Source organism: Montipora capricornis, chromosome 14 (genome assembly GCF_036669925.1).
Source record: "Montipora capricornis isolate CH-2021 chromosome 14, ASM3666992v2, whole genome shotgun sequence".
Lineage (NCBI taxonomy): Eukaryota > Metazoa > Cnidaria > Anthozoa > Scleractinia > Acroporidae > Montipora > Montipora capricornis.
Window position 1 is genome coordinate 41,540,459 of NC_090896.1, and position 11,334 is coordinate 41,551,792.

At 38.6% G+C, this 11,334-nt stretch overlaps 1 pseudogene; it reads right to left on the reverse strand.

The window, feature by feature from the left end:
• Positions 1-8,450: 8,450 nt before the first annotated feature.
• LOC138031992 (uncharacterized) overlaps positions 8,451-11,334 on the reverse strand; it is a 3,467-nt pseudogene continuing 583 nt past the window's right edge.

Genomic DNA, 11,334 nt, shown 5'->3' on the forward strand with positions numbered 1-11,334 from the left:
TCGTCTGCCGCCAGCTGTCAAGAGTGATGCTATCATGTGTCATGCTATAAATGTGAGCCAATCAGATTTTACCGCAAATTACCTGCACGCTGCGATTCAAGGAAAGACACGACGAAAACAAAATAGCACTCTATAAACTTTATGTCTGCAATCAAAGCCCGCTTGACAGTTGGTGCGGTTTCTTTGTTCAAACCATCAAGGACCAAATCATTTCGAGATAAAATGGCAGAAAAATCCCGAATTCTTGATGATATCATCAGGTGCAATCAACAGTACAATAAACTTTATTTAAACTCGAATATTTGAGATGCCAATAAAAGATGTTATTAAAATAGTTTGAGGAAAATGGACTTTGAGAAATTCTAGTTTTTCAGCAGCAGCTACTCAACTATCATTTTGTAACAAATGCGTTCAGATTGTTCAGCGATTCCGTAAACAATGTTGAATTTCTCTGTCAAGCTTGGCTGATTCCCCGAATGTGGCAGCATTAAAGTTTTGGATTCACAACTTGTTGGTTCCGAATATATTCCCAAGGACTTGCCACAACTACAAACGTTTTCGAGTTGGTGGAAGAAGAACAATGCATTTTCTTCTAGAATTTTCGGGCCTGTAAATAACACTATAGCCAAATCCCGTAGGAAGTACAACTGTAATGTTTTCTTTTACTCAAAATATTCTTCGGATGCATTCTCTCCGCTTTTCCTTAAAGGTTAAAAAAAAAAAGCTGAAGTCGAAGCAACAGCAGCTGTAAACAGAGCCTAAACATCATTCATGTTCAAATCCTTTTCGGCGGCCATAATTTCATCAGCTGTTAATTATACTAATTGTTACTTCCCGTCATGCTCTGTGCACTGTTGATTTTGTGCATCATACTCACAAACAACAAATTGTCGCCCTATGTTAGGTAATCCGGAATCCGGAATCCGGAATCCGGAATCCAGGTAATTTTGGTCTGTAGAATACGGAATCCACGGCTTTGGAATCCGGAATCCAGCTAATGGAATCCGAAATCCAACCATTGTAATCCAGAAGGTTGCTGGAATCCAGTCTGTTGTGTTGGTTCCAGGGCCTCTTCTTTTCCTTTAGCGACTGTTGCATCAAGACGCGACCAAACAAGCAGTCAGCAATCACTGAAGGAACAGGTAGCAAAGAAGAAGACACAAGGCGAGAAACTGTGATGCGAGAATTTGCTGGGGAGTGTGGAAGAGGCGTAAGACAGGAAAATGTCCGCTCAAAAACGAAAGAGCTAACTGGCACCCTTTCTTATTCCCTTAGTATGTGTCCCACTACGATCACAGCCTCGTTACAGGAAAGCAAAAAGACGTAACAACAGCCTGCCAAGTTGTGGATGCTAATGTGGCACTGCGGAGAACAGCTGTACGGGTGCAAAACTAGACAAACTAATGAAACCAAAAAACTGAATCACTAAAATACACCTCCGGTGATGTCTGTAATGGGAATTCCCCCAAGTGCATTCTAACCCGAGTACTCGAATTTTCTTCCGATGGATCAGACATCATTTTAACAACAGAGAAGGATAACAGGCTCTGTCGAATTGCTAATAGGGACTATGGTAACGATGATGACAATAAGAATGAAACTGCACCACAAACTGCAGAGGATGAGGGAGAAGTATCCCTCCCGCTAAGACTGCCGGGAGTTAGTTTATCACCACGGAGAACGACACGGTTTATTCTAAGGTAAACGTTTTCCGTTGTCTGCGTAGCAAGTAGTATAGTAGTTGGACTATCTTCACGCTATTTGTTGGTAAACTGTAATTGAAGTCTTACATTTCTGTGTGGCAATTAAACAATTCGGAGACGAGTTATGTTTGAACCTAAAAGTCACTGATTTTGGCAATGTGTACCCTTTTATTATTGTTGACGCCGTTGTTATTATTAAAATAAGAATAGCCCTTCCTCGTTAGTATTTCTTCAACGATGTGGACTCAGTGGACTTCAGAAACCGTTCCTATATTCACAATCCTCTCTGGTAAGGCCAAGAATTATATTTTATACTTATATTTTTGAAAACAAAGTACAAAGAAAACGTTGAAAACCAGAAAATAGAATTTTGAAATCTGGAATCCAGCCACTTATGGAATCTGGAATCAATGGATGTGGAATCCGGAACCCACAGACATGAAATTCGGAATCCACAGCGTGGAATCCGGAATCCAAGACTCTCTTGGATTTACCTTACAAGGGGCGAAGTTTGAGCCTATTTGCCATTGCAAACATGCCATCTCACCTGGACAAAGAAATGAAAGTCAAAAATCAGATATTTCTGTTCATATACACGATTCAACCACTAGGGTTCCATCGTGAATGAAGAAAAAAGCACGTATTTATAAGCAGTTAACCAGTGGAACCAAAGGATAAACTCATGTTTTCTTTCAAAAGGGAAAGGTAATTTGGACTACGCGAAAACGCAGACGATGGAAGACGGTGATCCTGTAGAACCATCACACGGGGAACAAAATTAAAGGCCATCCAGGTGCATTTGTAGCATTTGCATTCAGATGCAAAACTTATTTAACAAAACATATTTGACTTGCAACGCTCTAGAAGATACAATGTTAAGGAGAAGCAACGAGACAAAAGATAATAATTTCAAAGTCAGAATCGATGAGAAGGTTCTATCAAGATTAAAGATTTTGAAACTTAAAGGGAGCGCTTTCCTTAAAAGGAAAAAGAAAACAGTCGATGATTGGATGTGCACATGGCTACCACTTGCAGAAATGGGCTCGTGTCTTTCCCTTGCTCTCTTGCAAAATGATGTCAAGAGTTATTTAGCTTGTGAAGTAAGGAGCATCTATTTCATAAACTTCGCTCAGTTCTTTTTTTCTTGCCTTAACTTGCTAATAGAAATCCCCAGTGCAAAACACATCCTTAAGCAAAAAACGTAAAAAAAGATACGAAATTTGCACAATGTTAAGATTATTCAAATTTTGGGGGTACAGTAATTACGTATTTGTTCAAGCGATAACAAGTTAAGACACGTCTAGTCATACGGTCGCCAATATTTCTTGCAGGCACAAAAACAATAGAAAGCAGAATCTTGGACCAACTCTGGTTATCATCGGATTTTTTCGAAAAATATCCACTCAACGCCAGCGTCTACCACCACCAGGCGAACAAGAAAGCAGTAGTTTACTCCAGGCATCAAACCTGGCTTGAAGAAATAACTGAAGACAAGAGATTATTATTATACAATCTCTTGTTGAAGAATAATTCCTAATGAAAAGTAGAGGGTGGGGGTGGTGTATCTAATTTTCTTGTGGGTTTTGGGCAATCTATCTTAAAGATTCAAATACCACTGTCTCATACTTTTGGGACTGATTTAAATGGGAAGTTAGTGACAAGCCTGAAAGGAGTCCTTCGGTGTGGTCTTCAAGGTCGCCTCGGTAGGGTCGTGCTAACTCCATTTCTGGCAGAAATGACGACCACATTTTACAATTGACAAGGTTGCATGACACAGTCAGACAAGGGGCTTATTGAAAGGTTTCAGTCGGCTTGTAATCAGTTTGAATGTCCAGGATTTATTCGTGTTTAAATCGTTCCTCTTTAATTAAAACACCACTGTGTCGAACAAACTGATTTCGTTCTCTGATATTTCGGTTGTGAATTTGTTAGCTTGTTTAATAAAATGGTCCGCGTCGGATCTCTGTTTTATCGCTGTTCCACTTTGTTGGGTGACTTTGTTTCAATTTGCTCCATGAAAATATTAGCAAAAGACTCCCGTGTTTGTCTCCATGGCGGTTTGTTTAATAAAATGGTCCGCCTCAGATCTCTGTTTATCGCTGTCCCACTTTGATAGATTAACGTACGTAATATCATTTCTATACATGAGGACCATGAAGTAGGAAAATTGGAGATGACAGATTTATTGAAGCCTTAGCTTGTGGTTTTCATTTTTTAATACATTTGTTTAGTTTGTCTTATATTTGTACTAAGCCTAAATATGGCTTCAATTTCAAACAGTATTTGTCCTGCATTTATCAGGGACAAATATGAAAACATATTTATCCCACATTTGTTGCCCTCACAACCAGGGCAAATATAACATCAGATTTGTCTCATATTTTCTTAAAGCCAAATATAATCAAATGCATTATTTCATCCAGTGAATAAGGAGATGTCTTTGAAATTAAGGCGTAACACTTGGGCCAAGTAGTGTTTAGTTAACAAACTTTTGAAATCCAAATGTTCATGGTAGAGCGGTTTTCAATTGAGTGTCGAAAGTAATTAGTGAATTACTTTGGTTTATGATTACTTCACTCAGTGATTGGTTCAAAGTTCTCGCTCCACTTTTTCAACCATACAGAAGTGAAACCAAAACCAATTGTGGCTCGCGCGTGCACATTTTCCCGCGCTTTGTGACGGCTACGTGTAATTACTTCGAGTTTTGATTGGTTTACTGGATGGTCTCCGTCCTTTTTGATTGGCCAAAGTAACTACTTTGGTTTTGGTTTTACGACACTCAATTGAAAACTGCTCTAGCACTTTAAATTGTCCGGCAAAGTGCGAGGATGACTTCTCACTCGTCTATAACCCGCACTTCAAATACACGTTCTTTTAATTTCATTTCATTCATCGAGTTCTTGACGGGAACAAATGAGCCCAACAAATTGACCTGTGGCTTCCTAGCACAATTGACAGAGCATTGCAGCGGTATCGCAGAGGTCATGGCTCGAATCCCGTTGGAACCACCTGAAATTTTCAGATGTTTATAAAAAGCGGCAATTGCTTAAATTCTTCAGCAAAGTACGAGGATCACTTCTCACTCGGCGTCAATAACCTGTAATCCAAATATACATTTATTTCATTTCATTTAAAGAAATTACTGTATCTTTTCTTATTTAACAACGGACTGGATTTGTCTCCAATCCTTTTGAATCCAGATCTTCCACGATTTGTCTCATTATTATTTTTATTATTATATCTTGGAGGATATTACATGGCCGCGCGAGGATACGAAGTTTATCTTCGAGTGCTGGAAGTATCTCTTACGAGTGAGCGAAGCGAACGAGTGAGAGATACTTTCAGCACGAGAAGATAGAATTCGTATCCCGAAGGGGCCATGCAATGTTCTGTTTATGATATAGATATTGATGAAATGTCCAGATTTAAAACAACTTGTTTTACCCATTTTCCAAATGATGAAAAAGTGGTCACCAACCGTTAAAACACGCATGTTGTGTAACATGAAACAAGACATGAAAGTTATGAACAAATCACGATAATGTAAAATTTGCAATAAAAATGTTAATGTAGTAGAGACTAATTATATTAAAGCACAAAAGTACCTTACAATGAAGAGGACGCTCGCGTTTTATTGGCTAATCGTGTCCGTTACCATGAGGAAACGTATATTCTCACATGTGAAAGAGAAGAATGATATGTTCACTGCGCACGGTGAAGATATGATTTTTTAGTAAAAGGAAAAATCCGGGTATTTCATCACTATCTATATAATAAATCATGATCATCATCATACGATTGTCTCCAGTTCTCTTATGTTCTTCTCAGTCTTAAGCAGTTCCGAGACAACTTTGTACTTCCAATGACGTCAGGTGGATCTAACTTTCCAAACCAGGTCTTTGCTTTCTTCGAGATGGTTCCGAATGCACCAGTCAAAATGGACATCCCTGTCATATTTGCTCATGATAACCGAAACATGGCTTAACGTAAATGACGACACCATTAGATGTTCAGCCTGTCCTGAAGGTTATTATCTAGCTGATCATCGTCGATCAACTGGACGTGGAGGCGGCACTGCTCTGCTTTATCGTGACTCACTAGCCGCCAAGAAGATCGAAGCCGGAGAGCAAACGTCATTTGAATATTCGGAGTGGTTAGTACAATCAAAACATCACAACCTACGTATTGCTATTATCTACCGACCGCCTTATTCGGACGAACATAAAGTTACGATTGGGACATTTTTAAATGAATTTTTTAGAATATATTGAAACACTCTTGTTATCAAATGAGAAAATTATTATACTAAATCTTGGTGATTTTAACATCCACGTGGATAATTCAAATGACAACGATGCGACTAAATTAATGGATATGATTGAGTCTTTGGGACTAAAATAGCATGTTGAAGAACCAACGCATATCTTTGGGCACACATTGGACTTAGTCATAACTAGACTATCAGATGATGTAGTTCGAGACTCTCCTCGTGTAGATAGTTACATCTCAGACCATGGGGTTGTTCTTTTCAAGTTGAATAGCGTAAAACCTTCTCTTTCTGTCAAGACTGTTTCGTATAGAAAGTATAAAGCTATTAATATTCAGGATTTTCAGTCTGACTTGGCTAAATCTGACTTATGTACAAACCATCCGAGCTCTCTTGATGAACTAGTTTCTTGTTTTTTTTTTGTGTTTGAGGCGAACAGGCAGCCCCCCAGTAGGGAACTAGTTTCTTGTTATGATAAAACTTTCACAGCTACATTAGGCAAACACGCACCGTTGTTGACCAAGACAATTGTGGTAAGACCTCGTGTTCCGTGGTTTAATGAAGAAATAAGGGAAGCTAAACGGGAAGGAAAAAGAGCAGAGAAGAAATGGCGAAAGACGAAAAATGCTGTTGATCTCACGATCTTTAAAGTAAAAAGAAATGCTGTAGTATCATTGATGAACAAAGCACGTAAGGATTTCTATACTAATTTTATTGAGGAAAATAGTTGTGATCAACGGAAATTGTTGAAGGCTAGTAAGAGTTTTCTTAATTGAAAACCTTGCAACGCTAAACCACCTAATATTGATGAGAAACAATTCGCATGGAATATAGAAAAATTTTTTGAACAGAAAGTTTTGGATATAAGGAATCGATTGGATAATATTCATTCTAGCTGTGAACATGAGACGTCGATACCTCATGTGGCTCTTACGGCTCAATATATACGTGAATTTGATAAACTTACAGACAATGACGTGAAGTTGATAATGCAGCAGTCCTCACTAAGGTCATGTTTATTGGATCCTATGCCATCTTGGCTGGTTAATCAATGTGATGTTCTGCTTCCTGTTCTCACTACGCTAATTAACACCTCTTTACAAAAGCATGGAAGGAAGCCTTGGTATTACCACTTCTGAAGAAGCCTGGCCTGGATTGTCAATTCAAAAATTTTCGTCCTGTCTGCAACTTACCATTTACGTCAAAGTTAACTGAGCGGGCTGTTTTTGAACAGATTCAAAAGCATATGTGCACTAATAATCTGTATCCGCCTTATCAGTCATCATACAGACGATACTTCAGCACTGAAACATCTTTATTAAGAGTTAAAAATGATATCCTATTGAATATGAATAAGCAACATCTTGTTAGACCTGAGTTCTGCTTTCGATACAGTTGACCATGACATCTTGTTGAAGCGACTCAGCTGTAAATTTGCAGTATCTGGAACAGTAATTGAATGGTTGCGTTCGTATCTTGACGAAAGATGCCAGCGTATCTTAATCAATACAACACAATCTAGTAGCTTTAAGTTGAACTTTGGAGTACCTCAAGGTTCGTGTCTCGGTCCGCTGCTCTTTACTGTTTATGCTAGTAAACTATTTGATGTAGTTAAACATCACCTACCAACGGTACATTGCTATGCGGACGATACACAGCTCTATGTCTCGTTTAGTCCTAATGATGAGACTGGTCAATGATGAGACTGTTGCGGCCGTGGAAAGATGTGTTGATGATATCAGATTGTGGATGACTACTGATAAACTTCTTCTCAACGATGACAAAACTGAGTTTGTTGTGATTGGCCCCAAACAACAGCTCGCCAAAGTTCAACTTAACAACATTACTATTGGTCAGTTGAAATAACACCTACGTCATCTGTTAGGAACTTGGGAGTGTGGTTTGATTCCACATTGTCAATGAACTCACATATCAACAAGACTTGTTGATTAGCATTCTACTACTTGTATAACTTTAGGAAAATTAGAAAGTACTTGTCTAGAGCATCTACTGAAAAGCTGATTCATGCTTTTGTTAGTGGTCGTATAGACTATTGCAATAGCCTTCTTTTTGGCCTACCAGCCTATCAAATACATAAAATTCAAAGGGCCCAAAACGTTGCAGCCAGATTAATATATAACGAATCTAAGTACAGTAGAATAACACCATTATTGTATAATTTGCACTGGCTGCCTGTTACATTCCGCATAGAATTTAAAATTTTACTTTTAGTATATAAGGCTATTAAGGGTTTTGCTCCAGGGTATATAACAGAACTTATTAATATTAAGAATAAGGGTAGATATAGGTTACGTTCCAATTGGAATGGAATCTTACTTAAGTATGTTAATTTTAAAACGTATAAGACATTAGGAGAAGAAGTTAAAAACTAATTATAGGCTAATATTAAAAATTCTATATCATGTATTTGTGTTGAAAAAAAAAATATGAATGTAAGTGGGATAAAACTACAACCCAGACTATTTCGACATCGCATATATAAAAGTATTACTTGTTCTGTTCCTACAAAGCTTTGGCATATTAAAGTTGCGCTGTCGTCTTAGATTATAGCGCGAGTTGTCATAGACTGCAGGAAGGAGCGCATTTAGTTTATGATTTGGGACACTGACAATGTTATCAAAAATCTTGCTACATAGTACGTAATGTTGCTCTAAAATGGGTGTTACCCCCACCTTTATTGCCAAGCTAAGTTGCACTTTCCCGAGGTTATTATTGACATTGCTCTTTTCTCGAGCCCTGTCAGCTCGTTCTTTACGGACTGGGGGAGCACTTTCCCGAGGTTATTATTGACATTGCTCTTTTCTCGAGCCCTGTCAGCTCGTTCTTTACGGACTGGGGGAGACCCTTAAAAAAGACATGCTGCGTAATCTACAACAGACCTCTCGCACGATACATAAAACAGTGCTAGATCTTGTTTCGGAACTCCCGCTCTTTTAACTGAGTTAGAAAATAGAGTCTCTTACTGGCCTTTTTGGTTATCTCAGTTACATGGTCATTGCATATTAGATCATTCGCTATTATAAGGCCAAGTAGCTTTAACTCTATCTTCTTCCCTCCTGTGATGAGAGGATCAAAGACTCTTTTCCCCTTGGCAAAGAAGATCCTGAGTTCTTTGCACTTATCGGCGTTTGGTTGAACCCTGTTTTCGCGAGACCACTCTATTACTCTGTCAGCTATTGCTTGTGCATGACTTACCCCGCCCTTTGCTGCTACCTCTGACACCGTGGTGTTGGCATTGCAGTGCGTTCGTATCGAGGTCAGTTTGGATCTATCCAACTTTTTAACTCTTCTGACATACTCCGATGTTATTTTGCCCTTTATGCTGGTGTTAAGAGTCCGGCTGGTCCAATTGTAAAATGCCAAGGTATTTAGGGTCAACACTAATTTCCATCCCTCAAACTGACATTGGACATTTCTTAACAATTACACGACGCAATATCCCATGTTAATATTGACAAGCTTACCGCTCTAAAAATAATGAAAACAGGCAGAATTACAGCTTTAGTTCAACAAGAAATAGCGTTTCTAAGATATGTCGCGCTGATCTACAGTATTTAGGTCTAAAAACCCCGTTGAAGACGGTTAACTTTCAATCGTTTTGCTGGGTACTACTATTTCAATACTCTAAAAAAATCGATTTTCCGGGCGGTTGTCTCGTTAGTCTAGTGGATATCGGAAACTGCAAGATGAAGCCATCGATCCTGGTTCAACTCTTTGCCTCGCCTATTGTGAATCTTCTCAGCTTGTTTAAAATCTTTGTTTCGTTGAAGTAGATTTGAAGTCTAAAGTAGACTGTACGTCGTATAAGTTGAATAAAAAGGGAAATGTCAGTTTGAGGGATGGAAAGAAGTGATCCCAGTATTTAGAGCCTCCTCTTTTACTTCTCTGATGTGATAGTCGTCTGGTAGATACACTCTGTTCCTATTTCCAGGACAGCGCAATCGTCTTGAGTGCGAACGAGTGCGCTGTAATTCTTTTTGTAGTGACAGATACGTACACTAAAGAATTCAGCTCAGTGATGTTTTGGGTTTGAATCCTCCTGAGAGCTTCATTAACTTTGCTTTCAGCTATACTTAATCACTTGACTTCATTGATGGTAATTCTACTCCCTGTTCAAGACGCATCACTTCCAGAATCCTTTCGCAGAGGATTCTCTCGGTGTTCTTCTTGGGTAACAGATGATTTTTTATAATCTGGTAAATCTGTGGCAATATGCTTCGTAGTTTCATTTTCTTGATATTAATATTTTTTCTCTCAGAGCCATTTCCCCTGGTTCCACAGTCTCTCGCCACTTCTTGGTTTTAATCTGGCGTACTTGATAAGCTAATCTCTGATAGGTAACTTCTTTGAGCTCTTTCCTTGGTGTTACGGTCTCTTCACAGATCTACCAGTCTCTTTCTGTATCCTCTGATACACTCCTAATGTAACGCTCAAACAACCTTCTTTGACCATCCTTCTGTCGTCGTTGAGGGGTAGCAGGATGTTCTTCTTCTTCTTCTTCTTCTTCTTCTTCTTCTTCTTCTTCTTATTATTATTATTATTATTATTATTATTATTATAGATTTTATTGATATCTTTCCATTTACAATTTTTGAAACCAAACTGTAGAGTTTCTTGATGACTTCACAGTTTTGTGTGATGATCAATTTCTGGCAGTTGGTTAGGAGTTTGTTGGTTTCGTTCTTGTGGGTTAGGTCAGAAAGTCCTTTCTATAGAGTGCTGTTGAAATCTCCCAGGAAGTTAAACATTATATTTGATTTACTTGATCTCGTTGTCAGGGTAAAGCTTGCGTAGTCCTAGTCGTAGGTCCAGGTACTTTCTCTTCTTATACTCATTCCTGTCGTTGATTTGTGCTACGTTGCACACAGTTCCTTCCTTAAGTATAATTTCTTGTTTTTCTTATTGTAGATGGTCATATCTGGCTTATTGCTCCATTCTCTGGTGTTTTATCTATGTAGATGGCTGTATCCCAGAGTATTTATTCTAGATAGCGGTTGGTCATTTTGAATACTTCTTTTGGGGATAGCTTATTTATAGCAGGCTTTGGAGTCATCGTTTTCCATGCTGTATAATGATAATAGGAAGTGGTATAGCGGTGATAAGATTTTATCATGCCTCGACTTATGGATTGTTTGAGCTATAGCAGAGGAGCCACATAGTAGATGAGGGCTAGTTTCTTCTGCATTGTGGCACAATATATGCTAGATCTAATCCCCGTTCTTGTTGTTTCTTTACTCTGCATACTTTTCTGGAGACCAGTTGTCGTATGCATGCATGATGCTAGTGTGTGCGACATCAGGAATAAATGAATGAATGAACTTTATTTAAGTGTCAATGTATTTA